Source organism: Dipteris shenzhenensis, chromosome 33, assembly GCF_047967505.1.
Source record: "Dipteris shenzhenensis isolate YYH24624 ecotype China chromosome 33, Dip_SZ_1.0, whole genome shotgun sequence".
Lineage (NCBI taxonomy): Eukaryota > Viridiplantae > Streptophyta > Polypodiopsida > Gleicheniales > Dipteridaceae > Dipteris > Dipteris shenzhenensis.
The window spans coordinates 42240017-42252409 of record NC_141628.1 but is presented as its reverse complement, the minus strand read 5'-3'; positions in this window follow the sequence as shown (position 1 = coordinate 42252409).

Here is a 12393-nt window from a genome sequence, read left to right as displayed (position 1 = left end):
AGGAAACAGTATGTTGCTCTACTTGGCGAAGATATGGATGTACAAAGTATCTCTTTGCCATAAAGATCTACCTTACTAATTTCACGTGTAGAAGTTTTCAATACTGTGACTTGGACGATAGCTAGAAAAGGATAGTAGTGGCGAAATGAGATTGGGTTCTAATGCAACCCAACAAGCGAAGAAAGCAACAATCAACTAATACTTTTTTGGCTTCTTGGAAGGGTAGAGTGAAAGATTTTAGAGTAAAAAAGGAAGGCATAAGATGCATCAGAGAGGTTTAGATACAACATGTCTACATGCATCGAGAACTTGTATTACGAGATTATCATGGTTATCTTCCAGACCATAGACCCAATTGTAAGTGTATTTGTGTAATGAAATAGTTGAAACGAAATAACTGTTGCTTTCTATGACATACATTATCTTTGTTTTGGTTCAAATATATATTCCTCAACGAAGAGTGGCAACCAATGGAGTGCATACTGGGATTCTTTGATGCTTTACATGGTGCTATTAGGGAGCTACAGTACAAAGGTAGAAAATCAAACACGTTGGTTGAATCATGTATATTTTTTTATGATCACTTTTATCAATTGATGGACAATGCTTACTCACACGGTTTATTAAAAAAGCAAGATCTCCTGATGTGGAATACACTTGATTGGCCATTTCCTGATGGCAGCATCACAGAATCATATAAAACCAAACTATTTTCGGAACTACAATATTCCTTGAAACCAAACATTGCCACAAGGATAGTTAAAATCAATGTTTTCATGCCACTTACAGTTTTTGTATAACTTTTTCAAGATTATCTAGTTAAAGTTTGTAAGACAATGTTGACTTTAAGAGCAAAAGGGTATGATGAAATTCCAATTCTAAAATTTTTGGATAATGGTTGGGATAGAATGGTGGCCAACAATGTGTATTGTGAGGTTGCTCATAACTGCATCAACATTAAGTACTCGTTTTACTATAAACGCAACAGGATTATAGGCACAAAACTTGTGGCAATGGACCAAGACAAGAGGTCTTCAGGTCCAATAATTGAAATAAATGTTATTGAGAATGACATCGTTCTAACATCCATCTCACTGGGACAATGCTGCACTCTCTTAGTTACGAAATGACATTATTATGGAGACCGAGAACAATATCCATAAAGAATTTTCATTCATTTTGAATAACAGGAAAGTAAGTTGGTTTCCACCCTATGTTTCTCATAAATCGATTCTCTTTACATTTGCATAATATATTTACATATTGCTAAAAAATTATTTTTGCATATACTTCAAAGGAGTGAAAGCAAAATTCAATGCAAGGACATTGTCAATAGAATAATTAAGATAATACAAAGCTATTGACTCCATGTATTACTTGCAATCCACAAAAAAAAAGTTGATATTTGATGTATTAATACAAAATGATTACAAATATCATGCATTTTTCTATTGTTGCTCAGAATCTCTCTTGACTTTTTGCAGTGGAGACTCCTTTAGAGAATCTTCCACATGCTGCTCAGGTTGATGTTGATGTACAGCCTTCGTGGGTACTGCCTCCTCGTGCATCGACTCCTCGTGCTTCTTTAGTGTCCCTGCCTCCTCGTCCATGGACTCGGGCTTGGGCTCGTCTTGCTTTGATGCCCCTATCTCCTCGTGCATAGGATCTGGCTTTTGTGGTAGCTCTGCCTCAAAAGGATCAAGTGCAGCATCTCCTTCCACATCCTTCGAGAATTGTTCGAGCAGCTCATCAACACCAACACCTTCTAGAATATCTTCTAGATTGCTAGTGACAGGGACATTTTGAGCCTCTTGTTCAACCTAGAGATCCTCAGGAGAAAGATTAACTAGGAGAATGATTGACGAGGAGACAAGGGGGGATTGGCGAATTACGAGAAGGCAGCTATGGCGAGAGGAAATGGCAATCTTTGTCGTGGGGAAGAAGCAGAGAAATGAAGAACAACCTTGGACGTTCACAGTATACTAGCCATCGTCATGGCGGAAACATGAGAACCTTGAGACTCGTTCAAGTAAGATGAGTGTGTCCAAGTAAGATGAGTGTGTGCGGAAGGCTCCACTCTCGCCGAGGCATTTGCGGCTGGCATAGTCACTCTTCGTGACCTCCAAGCTTTGGTGCTTGTTTTCCCTGCATCTGACGCATGTCCCTTGCTCGTCGTGCATGTTAAATGAAAATTCGGAGAAATCAGTAGCTGCGCTGCGGCTTTATTTTTTGGACCTGTACCTCATCCACTGGCCCTTACGATTCCAGAAAGGACTGGGTTTTCCTGACTGATTTTCTTCCGCTCGAAATAAGTCATTGCGAGCCAATGTTCTCATTAGCGTTGAACGTCTTCTCATTCCCGTCACACTACAGGCAAACACAGCCCAACACAGCCCGCATTAGCGTTGAACGTCTTCTCATCGCTCCTTAGTTCGCAATGAAGAACAACCACCTGGGCACTGATACAAATCAATAGCAACGGGATCTCTCGTTCCACAGAATTGTGAGCGAAGCTTTCCAAGCATGCGCAAGGAGGAAGCAGAAATTCTATGACTTCGAAAGAGGCAGAAAATCTTTGATTCCCAGAGGTGGTTGAAAGGGAAGGAGAAACCAAAAAGCAGGGAATGAAAGCGAAAATCAGGACTTACGAATGGAAGGCGTTCCCAGAGCTTTAGCTTTGACTGAACGAGATGCAGGGGACTTAAGAACGAAAATGGAAAGTGATCCGAGAGCTTGAGCTTCAAATGAAGGTGTCCGAAATGACGCTGATGATGGGAGGGCCTTCCTTTGAAATCCGGAGTATGAGCTCCATGCCAACATACGTGAAGACGTCTGTCCTTTTAAACACTATTTAATAAGAGCTGAAATAACATCCCTTTGGACCCTTTCTTTGGTGAAAGGGTCTTGGGAGTTGTTTATGCTTCCCACTTGAGAGGTTTCCTTGCTTGATCATCTAAAGCTTTCATATATCTACAAAGAGGTGTCAAGAGGGATGATTTGTAAAGAAAAGTGCTTTTGATTTGAGCCAAAGTTATGCATATAAAAAGCAATATGTTGTTAGACTAGTATCAAATTAGAATATGTTTGCTTTTAACTCAAAATACATATCTACACTTGATTACAAACCTATATAGTTTCAAGCACCATCACAAATACTATTAAACAAATATATACTTCGTGTATTTAATTGTCTTTGTAATTCTCTTTAGAGGTTTCCATGTTCAATTTTTTATGATTCATTGTTTTTCTTGTTTTTACAGATTCACTATTTTTCACTAATTTAAATGGGTTGAGTAATCTCTCCCATTTCTTTGGTTGGTTTATTAATCTTCATATATTTATTGGATAATATAATAGATAAATGTTTGTATACATATTAATCTTCATATATTCTTCATGATGTCCAGAAACCAAAAAGGCAAGTGTGTTCTACAAGGAGAGGAAGAGGCAAAAGACAGAAAGCATCAAGAGTTAAGCAGAACCAAGTCATGGAAGAGCTTATTGAAGATAATGTTGATAAAGCTAAACCACTTGCCATTGTTCCTTTGACCTCCGATACACCAATAAAGATACAAAAGAGTGGGCAACAACAAGCTTCGGAGGTCATCCCAGATTGCATAGAAAGGCCTCATGGTAGTGACATTATTGAGGGTTTGACATAAATAAGTCAAAGATGGTACCCAAAATTCCTTTATGTAGATGTATTGTGAATAATAAGGTTAGAGAGCTAAGAAATGACCTCTCTAACTTGAAACTTGCTTTTGAGATTGAGGGTTATTTACCTACGAAGGGTTCTTTCATCATATCTATCAAATTGCCAAATGGTGAGATAAGAATGGTTAGGTGGAAGTCAATGAAGAATTTGAAAGGGACATAGTTGAAGATGTCAGATTGGGGGTTTTTCAAGAAATCACATGTTTTTTGTATGGGAAGGAAATCATCACAGAGCTTTATGGATGAAGAGTATTGAAGAGCTCTTCAAAGGAGTGAAGGCAAGGCACATAGAGTTCATGCTCAATTCATATCACCTAGAGAGAGAGATGAAATCAAGTTGGTGGTGCTTCAATGAGTAGTGATTAAGTTGTTTTGCCAAGTCATCCAACTTTGAAAGAGTATCTTGAAGATATTGTCATAGACAAGATATATTTCAACCTTTGAATGAGTTCATGGCAATGAGTGCACCACCATCTAAGCAAGTGGGTATACTATCTTTCTTTGTTCAAGAAAAATGAGTATTTTGAAAATGAATAGTTTTAACTAAGTTTGCACTTGTTTATTTTCATATGAGAATTGGACTTTATGTACACTTATTTTACAGATTCTTGTTGTCCCCTTGTGGCTTTAAAGCATGTGGAGAGTTATGTGTCCCATGTTTACAAGGACAATGCTTAGTCCACCTACTTTTTATATGTACACATCTCCTTTGTTTCGAGAGAATAAAGATCCAAAAGGTAAGATAACATTGACAAATTGGGAGTGCAAGAACTACCCGTGGTGGGTTGATATGAAGCCTGGTACATTCATTGAGGAGGAGAAGGATGTCTATGAGAAGCATGCGAGTGGGGATTGCAAGTCTAGTTCAAGATCTTATGGTGATGCAAGTGAGGAAGAAAGAAGGAAAGAACATGAATTATAATTATCTTTGGCTAAAAAACAACGTCAAGAGAGCATGGCTAAATGTGGTGTGGGGAAAGTTGGTCGACCAAAACAACCACTTCTTGATTTTCTTGGTGAGTCCAATTGCTTCATGTGAATTAGTTGTCATTCAATTGTCAATCTTGTAGGATATACCTACAAAAGCATCTAAACATGCACAAACACATGTGAGAAACATGTATGCCTACACTGACACGTGTATATGCCTAAAATTATATGTTGCTTGCACATTTGTATACCCACAAAATTGTTTATAATTGAACCTCATTGAGATATGATGGTGATTTATAGATTTTGGTGGTGCTGAGGTAGGTTGTGATATGGTCCTAGAGAGAAGAAAAACTAGGAGTTTGGAGATGGTTCACCTACCATTGTCTACAATGGCTTTGGAGTCCTATGGTCCTCGTGGTAAAGATATGTTGTGAAGGTGTGGATTGGTGATTACATTGTTCTAGGATGGCAAGTTCCACAAGGAAACTACAAAGGGGAGTTTGAGGTGGTTAGGAAGTTCTTCTCCTCTCTGGGACAACCTCCAAAGTAGCGGAACTCGAGCACATGTGCTTGGAGTGTAGATCTCCTTTAGTGCTAGCCTTCATCATGGCTGAGTCTGCCCTTCACCTTCGGAGTGCCGACAGAAACTCAGTACGAAGACTTTGTATAAATGGATGCTCAAGTATGTGTGGGTGTGTGGATTTGTATGTGTGAGAGCATATTTTTATACTATGGTCTACATCCACTGTTGCGCGCTGATGACGTCAGTGGGGATGTCATAGTAGCTAGTCCCTGCTATGCATGATGGAGTTTATGGTTTTCAACCTTGTGAGTGACTATCATGAGATTGAAACTGCACTATGTTATGTTTTTAGAGGATGAGTTTGGGAATGTTCCTGCATTCATCTAGGTATATGTGGATCTTTGTGTTGTGGATCTTCCTACAGGAACAGGGTTGTCTTCTGAGTCAAATGATATTCCCCCATGGAACATTCTCACAGAATATCATATCACATACTCCCTCGATGTCTCTACAGTTGTAGTTGATGACTATGGTTGGGTGGTTAGTCATGTTCTCTCTTATGGCCATTTCCATGGTGGAGCGAGTTGCTCTCTACCACATGCATAATGGCTCCCACAAAATTAAATTTGCATGATTGGATGGTGGCTTGCAAGTCCTTGGATCCTACAAGGATTTGATCGCCCATTGAGATGGCTAACCACATGTAGTAATTCCTTGGTATCATATGTATGGGTGTTAAAGGCCACTGTACCTTAACCTTGGTTATGTACAATACTCAAACACATATATATATGGATGACATAGAAGATTAGGGTGTTCTGCACCCACCAAAATGTGTGTGGCTCTTTCTTATGGCTCTCCCTCTCTCTCACCTTCTTCCATTCTACTTCCGTCGTTGAGATCTCTCAACTAGTATTAGAGCGCGGATGTTCTAGCTGAGCTCAGGTGTGAGCCTGGAGCGTGAAGTCTATTGCTACAGCTGTATGGGAGGAAGGAGAAGCTCCATTGGGTGACGTTACCTACATCTTGGTGTGTAGAGACCTTGAAAAAACCTTTGGAAAGTTCTCTAAGTGGTTTTTTACAAGTTAGCAGTTGGTTTTGCAAAAAAAAGTGCATTTTTTGATGATTCCCTTGTTCCTTTCTGCTACTACTGAGAGTCCGAATGACTTGTAGAGGCAACCATTGCCTGCTTTTGGTGTCCATTGCACTTTGGGAGTTTGAAAACACCTTCATTCTTGAATTTGGCATCATTTTGTTGGATTTTTGACTCACTATCTCTGCTTCAACATTTTTCTGCTAGTGTGTTGAAACTCAAGTTTGAAGCAACCATTCGCACATCCATCAGTTTTGGTGGACTCAAGAGGTCCTAAAACTTTTTTGTTGCTCATCATTCGCACTCCAGTGGTGTTTACATATAGGTCTTCTTGCAAAAACGTTTTTTGGTCGATTTTTTGGACCCGATGATTGGGACCACGATTTCTAAAACCGTCTATACCATTGCGTTTCGAAGGCCCAAAAAACCCTACCTACCGACTCTTGCATGATTTCATGGAGATATGGAGAAGTTTTGTCTCTCTGAGGCATCGAATCATCTGTTTCTCTGTCAAAAATCTATTCAAAGGTTCAAACCTTTAATTTTTGGATTATAGGTGGTTGGGATTTTGGAGTTTCATCGGAAGCGAGATATTTGCAAATTGTCTTGTTGAGTCTGATTATGTAGAGATGCCCATGTTTTGAGGCATCTTAGGTTCTATTTTCACTAGTGATCATTGCCGTGGGGTCGTGATTTTTTGGATATACCTTCTACAAATCACTCTGGTTGCAGTCTGAGTCGTGTGTGCTCATTTGTCATTTGCATTGGGCTATAGTGGATGCTTTATAGGTCATTTGGATGCATTGCAATCCTTATCGGATGTGTTGATAGGCCTAGATTACCTTATGGGATACTTTATTAATGGATGTTTAGCACACAGATGCTATTTTATACTGAGAGACAGCTTTGACATATTGCAGTGGATGTATAGGTTGTGCTATGATCTCTTGGATGAGATTTTGTTTATGCATATGCTCATGGACAAGATTTATGCTTGAGGCATTTTGGCACTTATTGGGATTTGGATTGCCATTGTTTTGCCATTGCAGTTGGCATTTTCTTTGGGACTAGATTTTTGTCATATGGATGCATAGTATATGCACATGGGTCAGGTGCATTTTGATGCTTTGAGCCTTTGAGGTTTGGTGATATTACCTTCCATTTTCGCATACACATTTGGGTGCACCTGGTATTTGGTGTGATTTCTCTCTTGCAGGTCCTAGCATTTGGGATTTGGTTTCATTTGCATCTTGAGATCCTCTTTTATGTCTGGCAAAAGAAGCATAATAAACCCTTGGCAAGGATTCAAGCTAAGCCAGTAGATATGTCTGAGGATGACTAGAATGAGTTGGATGCATTAGCAAAGTCTACTGTTAGACTTCATCTTGCAGAGTCAGTCTATTTCATGGTAGTAAATGAGCAGACTACAGAAGATTTGTGGAAGAAATTATGTGTCACTTATGAGAAGGAAACCACCTCTAATAAAGTTTACCTCATAAAGAGGTTGTTTGAGTTGCAGATGAAGGAAGGGGTCTCCATTGCTTCTCACTTGAATGAATTCAATATTATTTTCAGCTATCTTCGAGCTCAAAAGATGAATTTTGATGCGGATACTAAGGCAATATTCCTCTTGTGTTCATTGCCATCCTCATGCAATACCTTCCGCACAAATGTCAGTAATTTTGCACCTGGTGAGTAGTGAAGTTTGATGATGTTGTGGATAGCTTGTTGGTGGCCGAGGAGAGAAGTCTATGGAAGGCAACAAGCAGGATGTAGCCTTAAATGTGCAAAGGGGCAAATCACAGTTTAGGGGGAAGTCCCAAGAAAGAGGGAAGTCTTGTTAGCAAATCCAAGGCATGGAACATTGAGTGCTACCATTGTGGCAAGAAGGGCCACATGAAAAAGGATTGCTACAAGTTGAAAAGAGAGAGAAAGAATAAGCAAAAGAATTCAAATTGGGGTGCAAATAAGAAGGAAGAGAGTCCAAGGGAGGACAAAGAAAAAGAAGATCGAGGAGCTCAATGCAGTCCCATTGATAATAGTGACAATGATATTCTTTTCATGTTTAGTCTACTTGCAGACCACCTTTGGTTTTCAGAGTTAGAAAATTTAGAAGGGTTGTATAGTTTTGGCAAGAGGTGCCAAGTGTGGTACATTGTAACCCTTACATGTATCAGGGGTGTCTGATCATGTTGTTACAATAACTGAGCAACCAAGTACTTCTTTGTGGCATCGCTGGTTGGGGCACATGAGCTAGAATGGAATGCAAATGTTATGCCATTTGGGTTATGTACCGCATTTGAGTTAAGGCTTGATTTGGTGCATTCAGATGTATGTGGTTCCATGTCTACATGGTCATTAGACAGGGAGGAATACTATGTGACATTCACTGATGATGTACCTAGAAATGTGTGGGCTAATGCCATAGCTTGGAAGAGCGATGTGTTCCAAGTATTTCAAAAATGGTTGGCTTTGGTTGAAAATCATTTAGGTAGAATGCTTAAATGCCTATGGGCTGACAATGGTGGAGAGTATCTTTCTCAAGACTTTTAGCATTTCTATGACATGCATGGGATCAAGAGGGGGCTTATGTCCCCTCATACTCCAGAGCAAAATTCAGTTGCAAAACAGATGAACCACACCATTGAGGTAAGGTTGCAATGTATGCTTTCCAATGCAAGTCTTTCTGGTGATTTTTGGGGTGAGGCAATGACGACTACAGTGCATGTGATCAATAGATCACCTAGTAAGAGTTTGGATGGTGGTATTCCTAAAGAGGCATGGAGTGGCAAGAAGCCCTCTTACTCTCATTTGCAAATATTTGGGTGTGAGGCATATGCACATGTGCAAAGAAGATCATATGAAGCCATGATGTAGTCTTGAATGAGAAGAAGATGCATAAGACACCCCTGTGGGATGTGGAAATGAGGAGATTCACTTTCCAGGATGTGAATCCACCCACATATGTTAATAGACACCAAGCTGTCCATGCAGCGAATGTGCAAGAAATGGTGCCACTAGGTACTCCCATAGGTACACAATCAAGGGTAGATGATGTGCTTGTGGCGGACTCTAGTTGATCAAAGGCGACTGGAACATTCAGATGTCAATTGGGTTTATGCCTTCAAGTTTATGCGTATCAAGCCAAAGGTTGGCTGAAAGTGATTGCTTACAATTGATGCAGTTTGAGCCTTTGTTTGGCTGAGAAAGTGAGCATAAGTGGGTAGTGTTTTTCTAAAGTTGTCTTGTATCCCAGGAAGGGATTATTTTTTGAGTGCAATACTCTTCCCACTAAGGGAATTTTTTGGACAACAATTTTCAAAATTGTTGGGCTATTTCATTGGAGTTTATGCCTCAAATGCTTCAAGAAAAGTTGGTGATTGGCAGTTTGCAGTCTTGTGACAGTAGTAAAAAGTGAGTAGGTGGCTGTTTTCAAAAGTGAATATCAGAGAATCCATGAGGAATTGTCTTCTGAGTTGAACTAAGAAGTTTTAGGTTTTTGGACAATCTACAATCTTGTTTTTGAGAGCGTTTCAATTCGAGATTTGGAGAAAAAGTTACGATGCCTGGTATGCCCATGATTTACAGTTTTGACAGTTTATGACAGTAGCTAGAAAAAGTGAGTAGGGGCTGCATTCAATAGTGAATATCCAAAAAATCCATAATGAATTTAGACTTGTAGTAAACTAGAAGCTTGTAGATATATTGGTTGTCTACAACTTTGGTTTTTACAAAAAAGGCAACCGAGTTATGGTTGGGAAGATATTGACAGTTCAAAACAGGCCAAAACTATTGCAGACTGTTATTACAGCAATAAAAGTTTGGAGGTGGTGGTTTCCAACAGCAAATATGAGGAAATCTGCAAGGATTTTGGACCTTTTGTAAACTGAGAGTTGTAGAGTTTCCTACAAGCTACATTTCTTCTATTTACACTTTTTTGCATCGAAGCTATCGTGCAAAAGCTATTGGCTAGTTTTGGGATGCCCTAAGGTCACTTACAGTTTCATGAAAGAAGACGAGCGAGGTGAGTCTCACACAATGGAAGAGCTTGACGATGAAGAATGAAGACCGTGTTGAATGTGGTATTTCGTGTGGAGATTGAAGGCTATGTGGGTGTAGAAAGGCTCGTGAGCTCTAGTAGGAATCGCATGTAGGACTTGCATATAGGAATCGCAACAAGTAGAACTTGCATGTTGAGGATTCCTAAGAGAGATTATTCCTAGCCTTGTCATCCATTGTGATCGCTTCGGCATCAGAGAATGCCTTTGTTTAACATTGAGAAGTTGGATGGTGCAAACTTCTCCTATTGGAAGGAGCAAATCTATAATGTTCTGGTGCAGAAGAAGGAAGTAAAGCCTATAAAATGCAAAGGCATAAAGCCAAAGGACTAGGAGGATAATGAAGAGTGGAAGGAATTGGATGAGCTTGAATGCTCCACGATCATGCTCACACTTTCAAAATCAGTGTATTTCAATGTGAAAGATACTACAAGTGGTGCCTATGGTATGTGGACAAAGTTGCATGATCTTTATGAGAAGCAAAGTGTCACTTGTCAAGTGTATTGGTTGAAGAAACTCATAGATCTTCACATGGAAGAAGGGACTTCAATGTCTAGCCATTTAAATGAGTTTAACACAATTTTCAATCAACTTTCAGCTCAAAAAATTGCCTTTGATGACTCAGTTAAGGAATAGGCAATGTTCTTATTGGTCACCCTTCCTGAAAGTTGGGACACTTTTAGGACTGCTATAAGCAATTCAACCCGTGCAGGCCTGACAAGCAGTGATGTTGAGAGTAGCCTTCTCACTAAGGAGTACAAGCAAGTCTAAAACAAATCTAGAGGAAAATCCCATGCTAAAAAGGATTTGGATTGCTTCAGTTGTGGGAAGAAAGGCCATTTCAAAAAAGATTGGTACAAATGGAAGAACGATAAAGGCAAAGGCAAAGTTAATGTGCAGCCCAAGAAGGAAGAGAAATCCACGGTCAATAAAGAGGAAGTGAATGCCATAAGCAACAATAGTGATGAGGGTGACATTCTTTATGCCTCTATGTTTGAGCATGCTTTTCTTGTGAGACTAGTGATGATGCATTGTCATAGAATTGGATACTAGACTCAGGAGCATCTTTCCATGTCACTCCATGGTTTACCATTTATGATGTAGGAAGGAAAGGAATCGTGTGACTTGGAAATGATTATTCATGTGACATTGTTGGAGTGGCAGATATCCACTTGTCTCTTCCTAATGGTTCTACATTTGTACTCAAGAATGTTAGGCATGTTCCAAATCTGACAAAGAGCTTGATAAGTATAGGACAGCTTGATGATGATGGCTATCATGTGTTTTTTGGCAACAATACATGGAAAATTAGCAAAGGATGTGTCATGCATAAGAGATAATATAATCAATGTGGCCGAGCAGCCACCCGTCTCTTTGTGGCATCGTCGATTGGGACACATGAGCATGACAGGAATGAAGATACTTTTTGGTTTGCAGTATGTTCCCGTGTTTAATTTTTCAGATTTTAGTATGTGTGAGCATTACATGTATGGGAAGCAAACACGGTCTTCACATACAAAATCTTTGCGCAAGAAGAGGCTTGAACCATTAAAGTTGGCTCATAGTGATGTGTGTGGACCTATGCCTAATGTCTCATTGGGTGGTGCTTCTTACTTTGGTACTTTCATTGATGATGCTACACGAAAAGTGTGGGTCTATCCTCTTCGGAAGAAGAGTGACGTCTTTGATGCATTTCAAAAGTTCTTAGCATTTGTTAAAAATTAGTCGGGCAAGAAGCTCAAATGCTTGTGCACTGATAATGGAGGAGAGTATACCTCTCATGCATTCAAGAATTTTTGTGAGCTACGTGGCATCAAGTGGGAGTTGACTACTCCTGAGAGTCCTTCTGAGAATGGGGTTGCTGAGAATATGAATAGAACTATTCAAGAAAGGAATATAAGCATGCTTTCTAATGTCGGTCTACCTCATGGCTTTTGGGCTGAGTTTATCAAGACAGCAGTGCATCTTATCAATAGATCACCTAGTAAGGCACTAGATGGGAAAGTGCCAAAAGAGGTTTGGTTAGGCAAGCCACCATCTTATGGGCATCTTCTTGTATTTGGTTGTGACAC